The sequence below is a fragment of the Bombyx mori genome, chromosome 23 (assembly GCF_030269925.1).
Source record: "Bombyx mori chromosome 23, ASM3026992v2".
Taxonomy (NCBI): domain Eukaryota; kingdom Metazoa; phylum Arthropoda; class Insecta; order Lepidoptera; family Bombycidae; genus Bombyx; species Bombyx mori.
The window spans coordinates 10,635,025-10,658,373 of record NC_085129.1 but is presented as its reverse complement, the minus strand read 5'-3'; the positions used below and the strand labels follow the sequence as shown (position 1 = coordinate 10,658,373).

At 38.5% G+C, this 23,349-nt stretch overlaps 1 long non-coding RNA gene across 1 annotated transcript in view; it reads left to right on the top strand.

Annotated features, from left to right (window-relative positions):
* LOC134201050 (uncharacterized) overlaps positions 1–16,974 on the top strand; it is a 40,992-nt gene extending 24,018 nt beyond the window's left edge. The window contains exon 2 of the long non-coding RNA XR_009976202.1: positions 16,762–16,974. This is a non-coding gene — a long non-coding RNA (uncharacterized LOC134201050). The remainder of the gene's footprint in view (positions 1–16,761) is intronic.
* The last annotated feature ends 6,375 nt before the right edge of the window (positions 16,975–23,349 follow it).

Below are 23,349 nucleotides of genomic sequence, written 5' to 3'. Positions count from 1 at the left end.
TTAAACCTTTCGATTGACAATGACGTATAGATCTTATCCTACATTCAATGGCCAATTTGTGCATCGACACAATTTTTTTTTTATTGCCATGATATGTGTACGAGCTCACAGCCCACCTGGTGTTAAGTGGTTACTGGAGCCCATAGACATCTACAACGTAAATGAGCCACACACCTTGAGATATAGTTCTAAGGTCTCAGTATAGTCACAACGGCTACCCCACCCTTCAAACCGAAACGCATTACTGCTTCACGGCAGAAATAGGCGGGGCGGTGGTACCTACCCGTGCGGACTCACAAGAGGTCCTACCACCAGTAATTACGCAAATTATAATTTTGCGGTTTTGATTTTTATTGCACGATGTTATTCCTTCACCGTGGAAGTCAATCGTGAACATTTGTTAAGTACGTATTTCATTAGAAAAATTGGTACCCGCCTGCGGGATTCGAACACCGGTGCATCGCTCGATACGAATGCATCGGACGTCTTATCCGATATTATATTATATGACAATTAAAAAAAAACAATTTTAATTATTAGGTAAAGTTGGTTAACGATTAGTTTTTGAATCGCTTGAGTCCAACAAATCCTACTATTCCATGATATATATAAATAATACATATGTAAACGGACACGCCACTAAAGAATTCATATTTTCTGGTCCATTGCTGTTACTACGGATACAAATGTTTTTATAACAGCAAAGTTACCTTTTTTTCATAAACCATCTAACAATCCATTACAATAATCATCTCTCTAAATACGAGAAGTCAAAACATCTATAATGGCTGACTCCCAGAGGGCACGAAGCAAATGCCGAAAAAACATTCTTAAAAGCTTTGAAAAATTCGTATTCATTCGGTTTTCTTTGTCAGCTCCCTTTAGTTGTAAATGCGGAAGAAATTCAAAGATAAACAGGCGGTATTGTAATGAGATGAAACGATTTGGGCATGCCAACGGAGCATTGGGAGGTGGCGATAGAAAATGTAAGAAAACAAGGAAAAATTTGTCTACATGAATGTAACGTGTAATTTGATATTGTGTTTAGACATTAATTAGTTATCGATCGACTTGGCCGTGGAGATAGCCGATTTTTAAATAGATATGCAATTTAAACTACATAAAATTGCAACATAATAATATGTTAAAGTTAAGCTGCTAAAGTCTCATTTCTAAATTGTAGACCAAAATTTCAGCGCAATATTGGATCAACTAAACAATAAACAAAAACATATCCGTCAATGTTTTAAATGCACAATCCGTCGATTATATGCGAACATTAGACAAGGTATAACGCTTCAGCATAGCCATAAAGAAAAATAAAGGTTCGAATCTTTCGCAAAAAATTCGAATCCCATGCGATTTGCACGTCAGTATGGGAACGCGACTGTATTTCTGATTGATTATGCATTCCCGTCACGGTTGACGTGCGGTGCGAGAAACAATATAATACGGGATATTTTATGTTTTGACTGATATTTTATATTAGGTTTTGTCTAATTACGATTTTTGTCGTACTGTTTTTACTTTTATGGTATTTTTATTTTATTGTTTTACCAACGGATATATTTGCATATGGTCTACTTGTTTTTTTTCCCCTGCCTGTACTGATATCCTGGAGAGGCTATTTCAGCTTGACCTTGACGTGTAGGTGAGCTCACGGGGCTCAAACCGGGAGTGTTGCTAACACTGGCCCTAGCAAGAGCAGTGCTTTGCAGAATCTACTACCGGATCGGAAACGCGACCCACTGAGAAGATCCGGCGAGAAACTCAGTGGGCAGGTCTACGTGTATCAAGTTATGTGACTATAGCTTGGATTTTTAGGCAGATAATAACAGATTTTAAGTTAATACGAACCTAGTAAGTGTTTGTGAATGACATCCGCGATGCAGGAATATCATTGTGTCATAAAAGTCGAAAATATTTATAACCAAACTTACCGTAAGACCTATTTTCAACCGGCATTCAATCGAAATGAGTGATTTTTTATTTAAGTAGCCCTTTACATGCACTTTGTCTTGTCTATTTCTGCAACAAAACACGCGTGGCGGCTTGTATAGGTAGTCGTTACCAAAATACAACAGACTTCGATCTAAATCATTAAATTTTGTGATGGAATTCTGTTATATTACCTATGGGTTCCTAAAATTTTAATACACCAGTATCACAGTAGCTATACTGTAACTCTAATTATAAATCACACTATCCATAATAGGTCCAGATAGGTCCTAGTTACGTACATTTAGTAAACAGTTGCCGCAAAACAAGAATTATTATAAATTTAAACTCGGTAACAACAACTGGACTACCACATGTCCGAAACAGATAACAGAAATTAACTCAATTCGAAAATCCACTAAACTCATTAGCCCGGAACCCCTTTCGTAACAAGCTTTTCATCTTGACGGTCACTCCAGACCACCCCACGAGATGGTAGCCGCAGATAAGCTCGAAATGTCCTGTGACTTTACTGATAAAATGACCAAATACTCTGTTGGGACTTTGAATACGCCGTAATATTTAATTTTATAGAATTATATCAGTGGCTTTTTAGTATTAGAAAGCTATAGGAAAATCATCTGAAAATTGGAGATATGTACATGATAAAAATGTAATGGCGTCAAACTTTTACTCAAACCACAGATGTTTTGTCTATGTTTGTTTGTATGGTTTTCCTTCTGTCGGGCATTACTTAAAATTATTGAACCGATTATAATGATACTTCTTATTTTATTCCTTAAGTCGTCAGATCAGACTTGTAACCTTTTTTCTAGCCGCCGAGAAAATGTCATTAACCCAACTGAGCTTGAGGGATAAATTAACTTTACCCCCAGGTTGAAACTATGAGTATTTTTCAAACATTGCTAATTAATAGCAAATAAATAATAGAAAAAATAACCTTTTAAAACTTACATCACTTCATTGCTACTTCGTTCTCTATCACGACTTTCCATAGAGATATTCCTTTAGCGTCCGGACTTTAGTAGATATTTTTGTTTTGGCACTACAATTACTTGAACTATGACGTCCAGTAAAAGCCAAACAAGGATATTTCTGTTTCGAGCTCGACTCGTTAATCAAACGGTTAGTCATCTAGATTAGTCAGCTACGGGGTACAGATTTGATGCTCAATCGGAGGGCTGCTTTTTCGTTTTATGGATGTACCTATTCTTGTATTTTATGTGTTTCCGGTATATAATCGGGAATAATCACACCGAGAAAAAACCTAGCTTAGATCTTTTGAATGCGTATTTAAAAATCGACTGTTAAATTAAGAACTACAGAAACATCTAAACAACGCTTTATCGAAGGAAGATACGTTTTTCATAATTTCTGAATTACATATTGAACGCCGGCAAAGCACGTCTAGTTTCAGAATGAACCAAATGTATCTTATTAGCTATTTACTTGCGCGCGTAAAGTAAATAGATAAGTAAGTAATACCTTTCTTTTAGATAACATACACTGCATGGATATCTATTTTTTAATAAAAACATATCATTCAAAAGTAAAAAACAACAGACGTCTCTATCTATTGTACGACGTCAAATAATAAATTTCCAAAACCAATAAAGATTTATATCTATCCAAACCAAACAGCCAATTAAAACTCGAAGTACATGCGACAAATGTTTGCCTCGTTTGCAATATTTTTAATTGGGACAGACCCTATGCTGTCAAGCAATAGTTTCGAAAACCAATTTATAACGAACCTTAAATGTGAACGTAAATTCTAAATTTTTATTAGAACAGAGTTCAATCTATGATGGTTGCTTATATAGGGTCATTGTTTACACAGCAAAACAAATAATTAAGAATGTTCATTGGTTCTGTCAACACGGGAGCCAACGTGGTGTGATTGCTAGGGTCTGGATTGTTTGATGTATTGTTGAATCGGGCATATTGGTTTCTGTTGATTGATATTTACCATTTTTTAGAAAGGGTTTTCAATTTCTTACCGCGAATTCAACTCGATCAGAGAAAACTAAGAGTAATCAAGTTTTTTTACGAATCAGAATTGAAAAAAATTACTCCGGAACGATGGCTTGTGGTAAGTTGCACTATGGCCCTACACAGGTATTATAGGTACCACAATTTCTGCTGCTAGCCGTCTTCATTCCTGTTTGAACGATAGGTAGGTGTTGCTTTGTTTAATGCAATTAATACCCCAACCTCATATATGAAAATTGTGGCAAGATTTAAGTTGTGATGCTTACTTAAAAAATCACTTAACACAAACTGTTAATTTTTATTAAAAACGAATACCGCTATTTCATCAGAATACCATCTTAAAAATTTTTTTACAAATACCCATTTATTTATTATAAAAAAAAGAACACAATATTCCTAACCTAAAAGTACATGTTATTATCCGCAACATGCTTCGTCAGATTACAGAAATAAAGTTATCAGCAACATGCTTCGTCAAAAAGTACAATACTTACTTTCAGCTGCAAGCGTCGTCATATGTAACACAAAGGTCCACGCTAACAGCAATGCGCGCGTAGGCATCGGCTAGTCAAACAAGCCACTCTGGATCGCACCCGGCCCGAAAGTACCCATTACGCTAGCAGCATTGCCACGCTGTATGGCAATGGATAATCTCTGAACCAGGTACGACCCAGACCGAGGATCGTGGCCTTGCCCTCTGAGGCGGTGGCCAATTGCGGCAATAAACTTTTTGGCCTCCGAACTCCACACACCCGTCGTTTCCACTGCCACTGGAACAAACAGGTATGTAGATTTCAGAGCATCGTACTTGGCATGCTTCGTTTTAGCCGACGCCTCAGCAGCAAAGCCCGCACATTGTCGGGTCCCAGATAAATGACACGCCGCGTACGTACAGCTACAGGTTGCGTCCCATAACAAGCAGCGTCCCTTTTCCCAAGGAATCAGAGTCAAACCATCCGGCTTCTTACCATCCGACCTGCTGAGGCCTGGTGGTTCCAACACACACGGGATATTTGCGGAGACCAAAGCACGTCGAATAATATCATTAAGTGCATGGTGTCTCGGGAAGCGGCCAGCCGATCTAACACAACTCAGTCCATGCAGCCCGGCGGCATCCACCATACTACCACAGACACATCGATGGGGCTCGCAAATGCTGCAACCGAGTCTCAAAGCTGTGGCCACTCTCAATGAATTATTATCAAGAAGTGTCCCCAGCTGTGGTGAAGGCAACGCTTGCAACCAAGCACCAGATTCCGGACTGGAGACCGCTTTCAGGCGCGCTAATTCAACTCCAGCGGCGTCTCCTAGCAAAGTTGACAAAGTCAGCTTGCACAGCACATCATCCCAACACCTCTGCGAGCTCCTGTTCACCGGGAGCGCCTCATTCGGACATAAAAGGCCCCAAGCCGCCAAAGCCTCGCTCGCAAACGGAATCGTAGATCCATCACCATTCGTACCCAGTAACTTAGCAACAAAGTCTACAACCCCATAACACGAAGCCAGGAAAGCAGCGAGCCCAGTACGCTCCATCTGTCGCACCCCCAGGCCGCCATGACGTATAGGTAAAACAGCCTGGCACCATTGTCTGTCATCCAAGCTTACGTTTAAAATAGTCTCCAGTGTATCCCTCAACAAAGCATCAAGCTGGGCCACATCTTGAGTGAAAAGCCACGTTGGACAAGTTCTCACCAAATACGTCAAACGAGGCATCGAAAAGCAACAACGAAGCAAGACGAGAGCCACGTGAGATGATAAGCTCAATAGGTTGCCGCGTAATGACGACAATAACTGCCTTTTTATTTCCAGAGAACTTGGAACTCCATCCTGAAATATTGGAGTACCAAGCAAAATGAAATTACTTTTATTCAAAACTTTGATACCTGGAACCAACTCCTGAAAATCATTAACTACGCTTGCTGATACTTCAGTAGAAAAGTATACCTCACATTTCCCAGTATTAACCTCCAAGCCGACATCTCGCAACTTCGGAAATAAAAGTCTGATGTCGTCTAGCACGGAATCTGGGGGACCACCTATTGTGCCGTCATCTAAATACCATAGCTTTAAAGGTGACTTGACGGTCTTTATAATGCTGTGGATAGCAAGACTAAAAATTAATGGGCCAAGAGGATCGCCCTGCTGGGCACCTACCTCTGAGTCAATGGAAGATTCCATAAAGAATAGCTTGCTGGAAGAGCTGTAACACTGATACAAGAATGGGTATAAAGCCGGAATCTTTTCCTTGATTTAATTTAAAATTATATCTCTCTCTAAGCTATTAAAAGCATTCCTTATATCAAGCTTTACAATTGCACTGTTACAGCTCTCCCTGCTCATAGCAAATGCACGGGTAGCATGAATGGCGGCCTCACACCCAAGAGCAGTCCCGAAGCCCAGCTGGTGGGGCTGCAAGTACGAGGCCATTTCATTCCTTACAGACCGACACCCAAGCTTGGCAGCGAGACGACGCAGCACAGACCCCACCGCAATTGGTCTCACACCGCCGTCCTTCTTAGTTAGAGCGCATAAGCTACCTCCGTACAAATAAGGACACACCTGTACATTAACCGTACCTCTTAGTATGAAATTGCATAAGTCTGTAATTGAGTGCAATAGACGAACACCATTTTCACCGGCGGAAGGGGAAATGAGCTCCTTTAAATGGTTTGGACGTAGACCATCAAGGCCAGGTGCAGAGCCGCTATAAAAGGAACTAATTGCGTCTGCAACATCCTCCGAGTTGACAGTCAAAAAAGGGCAACTAGAATCAGGCGCTGGCGGCAATGATAAGGGACGAAAAGGAGTAGGATGTTTATCACGTAATGCGCTTAAGGTCTCATCGTTAAAAGGTGCTAAAGAATCCTCCGACACTAAAAGACGGACAGCTCCACGCAAATCACCCTCATGAACCTTGGCTTCGATTCTTTTGACAATGGATCGTGGCTTGTGTTTGAAGTCCTCTAAAAATACGGGCTATTATTGTTTGCATTCTCCTTAACCTTTGCAGTAAGCGAACGGGGGTCACCTCGATCTGGAATTCTCAGAGTCGTGTAAGAAAATGACAACAAGGAAACCCAGTCCTCCACACCGTTATTGTTTATGCAGCCGTCCATAATCACTCTGAGCTTTCCTGCGACTAAATTCCTGGCCCCCTTAGGGATGTGCTTAAGCACAGGAATTTTATTTTTGTAAGATGTCAAATCGTCCAGAGTATGGATAACACTCTGGGTTTGTGGATGAGCATCAGCAGTTACAGCACACGGCACCCGAGGCAGTATCGATGGCTGTATCTGGCTGTCTTTATGCATATGAGAAATATGCACATTTAGACCCCGGGGCACCACAAAAAGGCGTGTGTCCGGAACCCGGACAATGAGGGCATGTTGCCCTTGTGGGACTATTCATTATTTAAAATCGTTATAAATAATTATAAAATATGTTATATAACATTAATAACAACAAAATTCACTTTATCATTTAATATTATCCACCAGCAGTTTCGTCAATTGCACAAAAAATAAGACAAAAGTAGGTAAATAATTTTGGCATTTGCAAAAGTAAAAAGTAAATAAATAAAAAATAATAATAATTAAAAAAGTATTTAAAAAAAAACGATAAGTACATTCATTCATAATAAAACAAAATTAAATTATAAAAACAACATACAAAAAAATTATTTGAATACCTATCTAACAAATCCACAAAGGTGCGATAGCACAAAGAATATTAATTAACATCAAGATTACATAAAATGTCATACAGGCTAATAAAATAAAACTAATTCCACAAATAATAATTAAATAGTATCAATTATCCAATATATATTTTTTTTTTTATATCTATAACGTTACAATAAAATGACGTCCACACTATCACTAAAATCTTTAAAAAAAAAAAAAAGTATAATGTAGCGCCCTTTAAACTTCCGCCTTAGGTAGGATCGAACTCTCAACCTTCTGTCATCTACGCCGCGACGTCAACCGCTAAGCCATGAAGTGCACACGATTAGTTGACGAAATATTGCTTCTATATACTCGAGCCATTCCGTAAATTAACAGTAATGTGGGTATGAGAGTTAGCAAATTTGTACCCACTCAGATTATTATTATTTTTTTTTAAATAAAATAAAAACCTTTTGTTTCATAGTCCCAAATTGCAAAATCTTCCAAAATATGTCCGGTTTGTCGTCTTCTTGATGGATCCCACTCACTATTGTACCATTCACAGAACAAAAGCAGCCGGGTCAAGTCAAATTCAGTTTGATAAAAGTTTCTCACATTATAGGAGTCAAAAACCAGCCAAAATCAACAATAATAATTGTCACAAACAATGTCATTAGACACTTGTCCCACAAACAATAAGGCTTCACTGTTTTTATATTCAAACTGCTGATATTTAATTAAATAAGCGAAATAAACAGTACAATGCTTGGTGTTCATAATACCTTTTAACAATCAACAGTATTACTAACTTTACAATACTCATTGCGAAAAATATAACAGTTCATTTTTAAGTAGGTAATCATTTATTAATTATTTTAATATTATGAAAGGTAAGTGAAGTCATTTTTTAAATCTTATATGATTTTACATATTACATAATATATGATTTTTACATATATAGAGCTGATAATTACCACCGTTATAATTGTTATATTAATACCACCGTTATGATAATTACCGTTGTCTATATATGCCATGAAGCAGTAATGCGTTTCGGTTTGAAGGGCGGGACAACCGTTCTACTGGAATAACTGAAACTTAGAACTAATGTCTCAAGGTGGGATGGCGTGGGTCTCAAGGGTGATGGCATTTAAGTTGGCTGTGGCGGGTTTAGTTTAGTCTGTGTCAAATCGTTGCACAATAAACAGGTTGCAAACTGCCTTTTTAATAATTATCACCCTACACACAGCACAGCACAGACTCAACGTGGCCAGGGACTCTGATAACCACTTAACATCAAGTGGGCCGTGAACTCCTCTACCTCTACTCATCTGAGCAATAAAAAAAATAAAAAAAAAATCTAGTTATCAACAGTTGTATAAATAAATAACCTTTCATGTTCTTCTATATTAGCTGAGAATCCTGTTGATGTTTAGGTATACATTTAATACCATAATTCTTAATTAAATGGGTACGTATTGTGAAATGTTAGTCTTGTGGATATGCAGAATCTTAGGAGCACGGTATTTTGAATTTGATTAATTAATCTCAAATACTATACTGTACTACTCTCAATAATATTATTCGCTAAATTTATTATGTTTTTGGTAAAAATATAGGTATATAGTAAAAAACTTAAATGATGCCTTTTCATCAGTCTCATAGCAACTGGAAAACTTTTGAAAACTCTTGAAATCCTTTGATTTTTAAAAATCAAGTTTGTCAGTATTTAATCCAGCAATAAATGCTACGAATCTTATCAAGAAAAAGCTAATCGTTCCACAACAAAAGACATCAACTGGCTCGATTTCTTTCAGTGAAGGGATCCTTAAAGGAAACTTATTCACTCTTATTAGTCGGGAGCTTGTTTGTTTTGGTCGGCCCGGGACATTCGGATTCCCGGGTCATTATCCGGGAGCGGGACACGTGATGCGTGAAATTATTTTGTACTTTACACAATTCCGGGGCTTGCGCGTACGCGCTTTGAGGGGTCACATTGGAGTAAGGTGGATAGTTTACGATTTAAAATACTAATGGACATTTTAATAATCTTCGTCCATGTCTAGGCCTTTTCCAACACGTAATATTGGGGTACGATTTATATCCGTAGTCGGTTCTAAAGCATGCATGTCGTGCCCACTTGCCGATTGCCGATGACTTTGGTTCTCTGTCGAAAAACCTCATTCCTGATTTTAACGTCCAGAGAAGCTCCGAACATGGTTCTGTCCATAGCTCACAGAACGACCTTGAACTGACGGACTCGCCGTACTGTGATTTTCCACGTCTTGCTTTCGTAAGTATTTAGTACATACACATATCCATGTAGTAGTATGACCAGAGAGTATGATACACACGAGTCATTTCAAATTACTAGGGCTACTCCCAATAGTATTCTCAATTTAATTTGGAAACAGTTTAATTAAAACATCTAACTAATATTAAAAAAAATAATCTAATATTAAAAAAAAAAGACATGCCCGCTGAGTTTCTTGCCAATTCTTTTAAGGACGGAGGCTAGTTCTTGTGAATTGGCGGTAGTTCTTTTGACGTTCAAAAAGTATGTACTTTCATTTATGTTGAATAATTTTTTTTTGATTTGATTTGCTTTGATTTGAACAAATTAGATCACTTTTATGTAAATTAACGATTTTAACCTAGCAGTAATGAAAATATTTACATAAATCTACTTCCATGCATACACATATACATTTAATATATAGACTGAGCATTGAATTCACTCATTCTAAATTGAGTATTATTTTTTTATAAATTAAGCATGTCCATGTTTCGTCTATCATCAACCTTGCTCACAGGGTCGTTACTTCGAACCCCGCTCGATTACGATGAACGAAATGAAGTTGTAATGTAATACATCTGCTACATTGCTTTGTGTGACACAATAGCAATACGAATACAATTTACAATTGCATAATAAGATTGTGTTTATAGTTACGCCATTGAGAACGTTCGCCAGCAAATGATCCGGAAAGGAAACGAATTAGATAAAGTTTAGAGGTTAAAAAAATTGAATTCGAAAAGTGTAAATCATTTCAAACAACTCGTTTGGGGTTTTTGTTGGAATCTAATGAGTTTATTGATAGATATTGATTACTAATAGGTCTGCGTGAATTGGCACATTTTTGGATTGTGATTAAAATGATAATGTGACTTAAATGCGTGTTTCAATCGCTAAACTGTTTAAAAAACAAGACTGTTGTCAGTCATCTCACTAAAGTAAACATTTTTTTAGTGCTACATTGAAACTGTTTCACGAAGCTTCCTTCAGATAATATTTCTTCACGAGATACCTGTCTCATCTCGTTTATCGCGTCTAATAAATTTAATCACGGCGCTGTGATGTGAAATTGTTGAGAAGAATCCTTTATATTGGGCTTACAAAATTTATTAGAAGGAGTATATTTGATAGATTATTTCAAGAGTTTTTTTTTGTTTTTTCTTCTTCTTTAATTTGGCCACGCCTCTTTGTTATTATTTATTATATAACATAAACAGCTTATGGTTTCAATGGCTTTTAAGTATTCTAGGGATTTGTCTTCGTTATAATAATTAAAAATGGAATTAGATTAACATAACTATTGTACTATACCTAACTTAAATTATGTATTACTGAATTGTTTATTTCCGTAGATGTAATACTGATTAGCGACGTGTATAACTAATTAGAAAAATATACTCACTTTTTACACGCACACACACAGACTTTTTACGCGTTTAACACAAAAATAAAATTGTTCCTAAGCTGCACACAGATTTGAAGGCAGCATTCAAAATCCCTAAACAGTAATATGCGTACAATGATTACCACATTTGCACACCGTTCGCTTTATAAGCACGCAATCTTCAAGGGGAAAATAAATCTGATAAGTGCGTTTGTTTATTTGAAAGAATTTCAATTTAAGAACGTGTCGGCTTCCGCCTCACCTGTCGCGGATCGTTACATGAGGCGGGATATTAATGATTTTCACGAGATTTCAACGTAGACTTCCACCTTATTCGCTTTCCCCGTGATTTAGTGAGCTGAGAATGTACTTATATTTTAATACTGTACAAAATTATAGTAATGGAGTATTGTTATAATTTAAAAATATAAATACTAGTAATTGTATAATGTAAAAAACAATATTAATACTTTTTCTTTGCTTATAATATATTCTATTTACCATATTCTACATATTACTCTTATATGCAGTTAATATGTAAATGTTTGAATTTAAATAATTTTGCATCAAATAAATATTTAGAGTACATATAATTATGTATGTATGTGCTTATAAAGCAGTAACTGTGTGTGTAAAATAATAAAAAAGACAGTTGTTTTTCAGGTTCATGTTGTAGGTAAAAATCATGATAAATACTCTTTGTAACTTGTGTATCAATCATCTGTGATATAAAATAAATAATATTGATAAAAATAAAACATAATGTCAATAAATCTCAACGACAACTCAATCCGCTCCATAATTTTATCGAATTCATTGAAAAATTACCACATGTGGTTTTAATACGCATTCGATAACATTTATACGGAAATAATTTCTTTATATTTCATGACAGTAAAAACGCGTGAAAAAACAATAAAAATAGTTTTAATTAATTCTACAACTTGTGAAAACTGAAAATACTATATTTGTAATACTAAACAATCTATATATATATATATAAAATTGATTTGCTGTTCGTTAGTCTGGCTAAAACTCGAGAGCGGCTGGACCGATTTGGCTAATTTTGGTCTTGAATTATTTGTGGAAGTCCAGAGAAGGTTTACAAGGTTAGATAAATATGAAAATGCTCGGAATTAAATAAAAATAACAATTTAGTTTTTCCTTTGATGTATCCCCCGTCGAAAGAATTCCGTTTGTTTGTTTTAAGTTTATTTTATACAAAAGTTTAGGTCATTTATTTACCGATTGAGGCACTACGAAGTCTGCCGGGTCAGCTATATTATATAAATAATAAAATACTATATTGACTATCTAATGTTTAACTTAAAAGTAATATCTTCTGAATATAATATGACTATTATCCTAGTGCCTAGCTTTTCTTTTCTCTTCAACTTTTCTCCGTTTCTTGTTAATATTATAACATACTTTATGGTACCAAAACATTATAAGTGTTTATAAAATAGTGAGATGGACTTTTTTTTATACTTTTTAGCTCCGGCACGGTCCGTGCACCAGCCAGCGTCAAGTAATAAGATTTTTATAAGTCGCCGTTTTAATTATTTATTCACAGTTTATGAATAATAAAAAACGAAAGAATCTTAATCAATTGGCATGAAATTAAATGAAAATGATGAAATGATATGGGATGAAATATAATTTCAGTAAAATTGTGGTCATTTACAAAGACTTTTTCAGTGGACTTTTTGGAGGATCCCGAGAAGTTACGTTCAGCGGTTTTGTTTCATTTTCCCATATTTGTGTACTTTCCATATTTAAACCTGAAGAAACACTAAATAGACAAAATAAAACAAATCACACAGCTTCACTACTCGCGTTCCTGTCAAAAAGTCCCACTTATTTATTTCTGAGTGCAAATTTCCCGATAGTGTGGTAGTAAATAACAAAACAACAAACTACATACATACATCTCCACCAAACTGAATTTTCATCTGAGCATAACAGCCACAAAAATCATTTTGCCGAATATCTTCATTTCATAAACCTAACAATAGGATAATTGAAATTGAATTTATTGCTTGTCAAATTTTCGCACTTGTTACTCGGCATTGTGGTGGTAGCATTCGTGGTAATTGCAGTGACACATGGTCTTATGGCGAAAGGGGTGACGGCAGTACAATAGGTGACAGAAAAAATTATGCTCAGTCTTGTAATGAGGCATTCAAAGGGTTGTTTTTATGTTTTCTACGTAAAACTCGATTACAATTTATTTTATTACGTTACTCAAACAAACTGCGAACAACAAACAGTATTGGAATCGATATCAAATACTGACGAAATCGGCAGTGGCCGATATAAAACTCTGGACATTCTACTTCTATAGAAGAAGAAGATATCAGTTCTAAGGTCTCAAGTATAGTTACAACGGCTGCCCCACCGTTCAAACCGAAGCGCACCACTGCTTCACGGCAGTTATAGGTAGGGCGGTGGTACCTACCCGTGCGGACTCACAAGAGGTTCTACCACCAGTAAATCACAAGAGGTCCTACCACCGGTAAGAGAAGGAAATAGTATTATTATTGTTGTAGTATTGTTGTACAAATAGTAACAATAGTACAAATAGCGGCCAGCACTGAATCTCCTGTTTAATAACTGAACAGTCTAGTCTCGGGTTAGATCCTCTAATACAAAATGATGGAGTCACAAGATGTGAGATGGTTAATGCAGTTTTTTGAGATCACAACGTCAATACCTACTTTAATAAACCTACTAATACTAAAACCTAATAAATAATAGGCCTCCTTTGAGACGTGAGGTTAGAGTAATAATTTTAATAACGGGTTTGCTTTAAACATCTTAATTATAACTAGGTGTTCGCCCAATGATCGAAATTCGGCCACAATTCGGCAGTATACTCAAGATTTATTTTTATGTATTAGATGCATCTATTTCTTCGTGATAGCCTTTTGTAAAGGTGGAAAAATATTGTTTTAAATATTTAAAAATACACATGTGTGTAGTTTCAAATTTTTTTATTTATGACACTAAAACATAGTCAAACAAAAATTAGATTAGCGTTTTTAGTAAATCATGCTTTTCTGACCCATTCGGAATAAAGTTGCATCACTGTGAAGAATCGGCAAGAAGCACATGGCTTGACACACAAAATATTCTCAACAGATCTGTGTTACAAACTAGTTTATACATATTTGCCTGGAAAAATTATATTAAATACATATAGGTACCTATTAGTTCAGTCATCTTGAGATCGCGATTAACGAAATCAAAACCATATCGATAGAAAATTTTCAGAGGCGTCACGTTTATGTATAAAAAATAAGTTCAAAATATCACTATTTAAAAGAGGGCTCGTGCCGTCCTCCAAAAATGAGACCGTTTATTTCAGTAATTTACATAAACGTCACGTAAACTTTCCATAACCACTCCAATGGAAGTGCTAAAAGCAGTTTCCCCATAGTGTCTGGAGTGACGAAACTTTGTTAAAAGTGGTAAGCCGTGTTGAGACCGCGCTATTCCCAGGGACAGGGCGCTTATCCATCAATATATCTTTGCATATGGGGAACGCAAGTTTATGGGTATAAGCTTTTCTAGGTTAACATTTTAACCCAGTAGTTCTGTGTCTTTCGAAGACAAACTATAAAACTTTTGCGTTCAGTAAGTTGAGACTTCAACATTGACTTATTTCTAAAAAATTAGTTCAGTAAACTTTTTAATTATTGCAAATGGATAACTGAATTTGCGACCGATCTGAAGTTAGATGGTTACCGGCTCTCCTAGATGGAACAACTTAAATATCGTCACCCATTTTAGGATACAAGATGTCAGATTCACATTATACACTTACTTCCATGCCGAATAAAATTATTATAATTATTTAAATTTACTTTTAAAGAAAATAGGGATATTACCTATATCCACGGGCGGCACATGGAAACTAATGATAGGTGTCATACTTCTCTTTCGTTTATTGAATAATTAATGTTATTGAGCTGGCGCTATTGGGAAGTCGTAGTGGCAGTGTGGTCAATACAATGACGACCGCGCAGTGTGGGTAATATCCCATAAAGTAGATTCAATCTACCTACCTAATCTAGATTCAATCTACCTTATGGGATCGTTATGATCCAGAGAAGTTCAGGGATCCACTGTACACAGGTTGTGAAAGATTGGTCGTTGAATCTTGAGGTAAATCTATGACGTGCTGATGCACTTGATAGTTAGATTTTAGAAAACTCAAAGTTGATTCTCATACAAAATTATGACACATTCCATTAATTTTTTGGAGGAAACCACGAAAGAAGAGCTTCCATGTTATAAAACGCGGGCTTGCACTTTGTTTGGAACTTGGAAATATGCTAACTTATCTTGAAAATGTTGTTAATGTGATTCAGGTTTTTTTCAAATATCTTCTGATATAGAATAGTTATCCCCACGCCTTTACCACCGGGACCGGAGATCATGCTAGCTAACTAACCATGTCTGTGTCTGATAGTAGCTTGTTCGGGATTCAGTGCTACTTAAAGCCTTCGAAGTGTCGAAACCGAGTTTGATTGCTGCGTCACTGTTGTGGGTATTCCGTGAAGAGTCGGCATGCGGAAAACTTGGGATTGTGAGAGCTGGTACAATTCTGGGCGGCGGTAGACTATAGCAGTATGATGTAGTAGAAAGGATGCGTGATGCAGGAATAGGGAGCGCGATTTGTCGGCTGCGACGTTTTAGGTCTGCGATGTTAGCTTGCTAACGGACAACTGTCGTTGATGACTTGGGTCGAACTGTGAAAGTGGATGTTGATAACATATTTAAAGTGAAGTATAAGTGAAGTTTATAGGGTATGGTTTTGTGTCAGGAACATCGTTCAGCCAGCGTATCTGTGCTCGGCACACCGACGCGACGGTCCGCTATTTAAGGAAATTATGCAGGCGTCATCCAGTTTTTTCCCAAATATCTTCCATTCTGTGAGAGATATGCACTTTCAACAAAAAACCCAGCGTTAACGTTTTTAATCAATACCTACATAAATATTTGTAAATATATAGGTATAGGTGTGAAATGCTTAGCCTGTGAAAACAAATACAATGCGCACTACAAATTGGACGCTTTTAGAAAAATAGTCGAATTAAAGACTATCTTGAAAACATGCACGAAGGACTGTGGTAAAAATCCATTTACTGTTTCGTTTCAATCAATCAAATTTAAGCCTCAACAAACAACGTTCGTTCCAGCTATAAATTCACAATTGCGTCACCAACCAAACGGCGTACACAATTACCTATTGCCAACATTTTTGTTCAGCTAAGTCCCAGTAGGCATCAGGAACAGGGTGGGAGTGGTCGGTCCTAAAGCATTCCCTCCTATTGGCCTGAGTTGTAACCTCCCACTAGTCTTACAAAGCGAGCATCGCAATACACCGGTCGAATGTTTCAAAATACAGGAGCCTTGAGAATTCTTCTCTCCCTTTCTCAAGGTGCTGCGTTGTGTTTCAGGACGGTGCGCTGTGAAAATGGGTTCGCGTCGAAGTCCCGAGAGGCGGTACAGCGACATCTATTATATTCTTATAGAACTACGTGGACATTCGCATCGGTAAGATGGCGCCGATGGTCTTCGTATATGCTTTTAAAGGTTGTTAGTAATGTTTGAAACTTGATTTCACTGTTTAGGTGCTTTTTCGTAATTAAAAGTGATAATTCATTTGTAAATTTCTCTTTTAATCTAAAAATAGCAAGGTCTTAAGTAAAACGTATATTTTTTTATTTAAACAGTTTACTCAAATAAAATAAAGGCGTTTTTAATTAATTTTTAAATTCAAACACGCAATTGCTCTTTAATGGCACAGAAGTTCAGCTTCAGTTGACTGATTGTAGGTGATTCTGAGAATACTGCATTGAAAAAAAAAACTTCGAATAGATACGAATCGATTTCAAAAATGTAAGACACATTGTTTATCTTTTAAATAAATTGATGTCTAGTATGAAAAACGTTGGAGAAAATGTGGTATCCTAACAGAGTAATATTGTTATTTATAAGGCAATATCTGGGTATTTTTATATAATTATGAATTATACTCAACTTATAAATAAATTGTAATTTAGACGCCCAAGGATAATAATAATTATATAGCGTAGTATTGATATGGGCTACTTTATCCCACTGATAAGTAAGAGTCTCCGCCCTCGATTACAGTGTAGTCAACGTCTAAGGATAAAGTGTAGTCAACGTGAGGGAAACTGCGGGCGGAAGCTAGTATCTAATATGTTTTAGTTGTTGAAATATCGCTGCTGTCACGACGCAACAAAATCTTTATTGGTTTAATGGACATTAAGCATTAATTACAGTGGTAATACGCGTTTCTCTTCATTTTTTTTCGAAATTAGTACCGCAATATATTTAGGTATGCGTAAATCATGTTTCTAAAGATGTTAAAAAACAAATACAGTATTAACGGGGTAGACACCTTTTTAATACGCTTTTATTAGCTTGAGACGTATATATGTTAGTATGTAACGGAATCTTTGAACATGATTTTGACCCCCTTCAAAACGTGGGATTAAATCGAAATTTGGTATACTTATTAAGGACCGATGACAATTCAATATTAAAAAAATAATTAAAAAAATATATATTGAAAAAAATTAAATTCAACTAAAAAGTGAAAAATAAATAATAGTTTAAAAAAACTAACAAAATCTGCTTTTATAGCAAATCCAACTAAAAAGTAGAAAATAAATTTTAATTAATTTGATTTAAAAATAGTGTAAGTAAAATTATTTTATTGTAAAAAAAAGCGTGGGGTGTATGGTATTAGTAGTTATAAATATTTAATGAACAGATATGTGTAGAAGGGTTATTTTGATAATATCCTGAAAAGCACCTCACGCATTTATTTTCTATTTTTTAGTTGGATTTTCTATAAAAGCGTATTTTGTTAGTTTTTTTTTTATTATTTATTTTGGTACTCAACCGGTCGCGGTTCAACTTATTTTATGGTTATTATTCAATGGTTAATTATGTCCACAGACAATAAACACGAGCTCGACCTCTCAATTGTATATTTTGTGTATTTCCTGGCGTGATTCTCACTAGCATCAAGACCGGATGTCTAACTAGCTCAAAAATAAAAATCGGTTGTCTGTAAAATCGGTTTACTGACGATAGTTGAACGTGACAACGTCATAATAAAATACTGATGGAATGGTTTCATTTTTCGAAAGATAATTTTAATTTTATTTGTTTGATAGATATTTTGTATGGACAATTGACACCACATTCACTTTTTAGTTGAACTTCATACTTGATGAAAACATGTAAATGTATTATGGTATAGCAGCTGTCCACGCGGATGCATCGCTCACTCAAGTAGGAGAGAGACAGATGTCGAACGCTGCCGAACGCGGAGGCCGATTGTACCTCTTTGTCGCTCGTTGCGCGCTCTCGCTTGCACTTCAAGCCTTAAATAGAACGCCTCAATGAGTCATTTTGTTTCGTGCGTGCAGCCGGCTCCATCGAATTATAAGACGTTGTCACGTAAAAAATTGCACATGTGTAAAAAACCGATAGGTAATTATAAAAAACTTCAGAGGTGTCAAGGGACACCCGGATGGAACGAAGTTCCTTTCGATTAATTAGTGAAGGAATTGTAAATTTTTTTTTAAGTTATAATAATAAATTACGGCATTATGAAGAAGAAAGAAACAATACTATGAACTAAATTACTATTGTTGAAACGCTATCTCGAGAAACTGTACTCATTACGCGGACCAATCGGATACGAGCAATGTCACGCGATAAGCGCCTACACGTTGATTGGTCAGAATGACGGATCTAAAAAGTGTCGTGACAACTTTTCGTAAGAATTTTTTCCGTCTAGCCCCCTTTCACAACGCGCGATAAGGAACTTCGTTCCAATAATTATACCTAATAAGTTTATGAATGTCATGCTTAGTTCGGCTTAATATTGCTGTCGTGTTTTCTTCGTTTTTAAGCTGTAAGCTTCAATGGTTAGCGTACCTATATAAGCAAAGGAGTCTACAGACATCACCAGGTAAACCAGGCCGTTCAACTTGGGTGGGTCTCGACCGCTACTTTACTATTCAAAATGGAACGTGTGATTGCGTGTGACACGTGCCGAGTGATTTCGTTATGACGCTGGTACCAGCCAGTTCGCAACGTGTTTTCAGTTGGAAACTGTTTTTTTTCCTTGGTAACGCGATTAGAACGAAACACTAATCTGTAACTAAACCACTATAACCAATACAGATAATTCATACAAAAAACACAGTGATCGCGTGAAACACCGTTACCATATATCGGTAATAGGTAATTAGCCATAATCCCATAATCGGGCAGGTTAGGAAATGACTCGCTCGGGTCCAATTTGCGGCCGCCGCGATTAGACCCATAAAACTCGGCGAGATCATGATAAGGGACTCGTGAAAATCGACAACGGAACTGTATCTACAGAGGTTATATGGATGTAAAGCGCGCTCGTACGATATTTATAGCCAGTGTCCGCGCAATGCAAATTAGACTTAGAAATGGTTGTTTTTGTTTTGTTAAACTATCGTGTTCAAATACTTTTTTATTGTCTTTCCATGGAGACGAGCACACGGCCCAGCTGATGGTGAATGATTACCGTCGTTTATGGACGTCAGGAATACAAAAGGCACATCCAGGTCGCTTAGTCCTTTCCTCAGACTTCATTAGTAGAAAGACAAAACATAGCGCCTAGAACACACCGTGGAGACAAATTGATTCCAAAGCAGGATGGTATGTGGCAAAAAAGAGCTCTGAAAACGCATTGTGGATGAAGGTAGTAAGTACTTCAAGGTAGTATAGATGAACTTTAAAAGAAGCAGTGTTCCTTTATATGTGTACTAACTTGACAGACAAGTTCAATGATAATTCCGTCACGTACCTTGAGACTCGAAGCGCAGTGTAATGCATAAAGACAATCTTAAGCAAACCAGTAGGTACTTTATGTAATTGAAATAAATAATAACATTTTATGAAGTTTCATCAATTTGCTCGTGGAATTTTCGTTGCGTGTGTGTTTTTTTTTGCTTCAAAAACCGCTGCTCGTAAAATTAATGGTTTTTTTTTTTTTTATGATTGAAAGTTTACTGGTGGCCCGAAGGCCTTTCCAGTTTCACCAGGACAGGTGGGCGAGCAAAGGCTCAGCCAAGAGGGGTGGGATTTGCTAACAACTGCCCGAGCGCCTCCGAAGGAGACCTAACAACTCAAGAGCAATTGTTTCGCGAATGAATCTACTACCGGATCGGAATCGCGACCCGCTGAGAAGATCCGGCGAGAAACTCAGCGGGCTGATGCATGGGTTAGGTTGCACGTCGACCTCTTTGTCGAGTTCGACGAGTACGGTTACCGGGGTCCCTAAGCCTGCCCCTAGTATTAGAGCTGAAGGCATCTAATGCAAAGGTTATTGGATCTGATGGATCCGTAAGGACGTGTCTAGGGCGTCGACGGTGACTGGCTCCTGCATGATCAGGATTCGGGGAGTAGTCAGCGGCGGCAACGATAAGGCGATTATCATGACGCATAGCCTTATCGAAGTATCGTTCCGACGCTGACTTCATGTATTTCCGAATTGATTCGAGGCCCAGGTCGTCGTGTAGGTCAACGTTCCTCACGAACCACGGAGCCCCGACAGCTAACCTGCAAAAGCGGGATTGTAGGGATTGGAGGGTGTCTATGTGTGTGCGGGCCGCGTGAGCGAACACCACACTCGCGTAAGTCATAACGGGCCTTATGCAAGTTTTGTAAAGTGTCACCTTGTTCCGAAGGGACATTTTACTCCGCTTACAGATCATGGGGTAGAGTCTACCGAGAATAAACGCGGCACGGTCACGGACTGATTTTATATGCGGGCGGAATGTCATCGATGCATCCAGGGTAACGCCCAGGTACTTGACCTTCCTGGCCCAGGGTATGGGTTGTCTAAAGAGAGTAATCGGGGGTGTGAGATTCCTCCTCCTAATCCGGGAGGAAATCCGTGTGGAGCTTCCCCTCTGAAATAGCACCGCAGTACTTTTCGCTGGGTTGATGTCTATGCGCCATTTTCGGAACCACTGTCCTAGGGCTAGGGCTGCGCTCTGAAGCTTCTTCGCGATTAGGGACTTATTTCTACTAGAATAGTAAACAGTCGTGTCGTCGGCGAATAAAGCTAAATGGGTCGGCGGCGACCGGGGAATATCGTTAACGAATAAGCTAAATAGGAGGGGTGAGAGGACAGAGCCTTGCGGGACTCCAGCTGTGAGAGGTCGTGGGGAGGAGCGGGTTCCCTCGACTCGATATCGAAAAGAGCGGTTCGACAAGAAGTCCCGTATGATGAGCACGAGACTATCCGGCACGCCCATGTTGAATAGTTTGAAAATCAAACCATTGTGCCAGACTTTGTCGAACGCTTTTGCGACGTCGAAGAAGAGAGCTCCCGTGTATAACGGTTTTGGTCGATTAAGCCCCACAAGAATGTGCTCCGTGAGGCGGTGCACCTGTTGAACGCATGAGTGATTTGTGCGGAATCCGAATTGTTCATCGATAAGAATGCCCTTGGATGAGACGAAGTCTCTGAGGCGTTTGTAGAGCAGACGCTCATACAGTTTGCCTAGAGACATGAGGAGGCTAATCGGGCGGTAGCTCGTCGGATGATTTTTTGGTTTACCGGGTTTATGTATGCCGATAACGTCCGCTTCTTTCCACACCGCGGGAAAGATACAGTTCGCCATAGCGGCATTGAAAATAGATGCCAACATCACGATGAGTTGGACGGGTAGAAGTTTAATAACGCGGTTGGATATACCGTCGGAACCGGGAGCCTTGCGAGGACGTAGGTCTTTGATCAAGTCTTTAACTTCCATCGGGGTGACGGGTGGTAACGCATCAGAGGGTGGCAAGGAGGCTCTGCGTTCTACCTCACTGTCTACTAATTCTACATGAACAGGGTCCACGGATTGAGTGCTGGGCGTGCACTGGGTTTGCAATGTATCGGCCAGCAGCTCTGCTTTTTCGTCATCATCGAACGCCGCGAGTCGGCCTGAGGGGCCTACGAGGGGGGGCATAGTTACTACCGTATCCGATTTGAGAGTACGAGCTAAGCGGTAGTAAGACCTTTGAGAGGGCGCGAGTCCTTCTAAGAAATCAGACCATCTGGCATCTCGGACTTCGGTGATGCGAGACTTTACGTCGCGTTGTAGGGCACGCATTCGAATACGATTTTCCGCGGTAGGATACCTATCGTACGCACGGATCGAGGCGTTCTTAGCTCTAAGGAGTTCCCTAATATCGTCGGGCAATTTGAAGCGGTGAAGGAAGTCCTCCGCTACAACTTGCTTCGATGACCTATCTAATGTCGAGGTGATGTGTGACGTTACGATGTCTATGGCTTCAGCGGTATCCTGAGGAGACGGGATAGAGTCCGGACTAAACGGAAGCGATGGTGGATCAGATTCAGCCAGGCTGATGCCCAGCGTGTGCCAATCCACCACAGTCCTCGTGACGGGAACGGAATCGGGAGCGCGACCGAGCTTCATAACGACGGGACGGTGGTCTGAATCTAACTCTGAAACTACTTCGATCGAGTGTAAGCGCAGAGTTACGTTTTTTAATAACGCTATGTCGAGTATATCCGGGCGATGCGCGATATTTAGCGGGTAGTGAGTCGGGGTTAGCGGAGCGACGATATCGAAGGCGAGATCATCGACTAACGCGTCAAGCCGCCTGCCATTCGGGGTTGTGGTGTGTGAGTTCCACCTGATGTGTTTACAATTTAGGTCGCCCGCCAGAATGACAGAGCTCCCCATACCGAGCAGCGCCTCGATATCACTGCTTAGAACGATCTTATCCGGTGGAAGATAAACGGACGCGATAACGATCGGCGCGTGTCCCGTCAGTGAGATTCGGCACACTGATGCTTCGATATTAGCGAGCGCGGGAGGATCGAGCGGGACGCAATGCAGGGCTCTTCTATAGTAAATGACGGTACCACCACCACGGGCAGAGAGCCTGTCGTTCCTGACCATGTTATAGTTCGCGATTTTAGGGTCACGGCGCGCGGGCTTAAG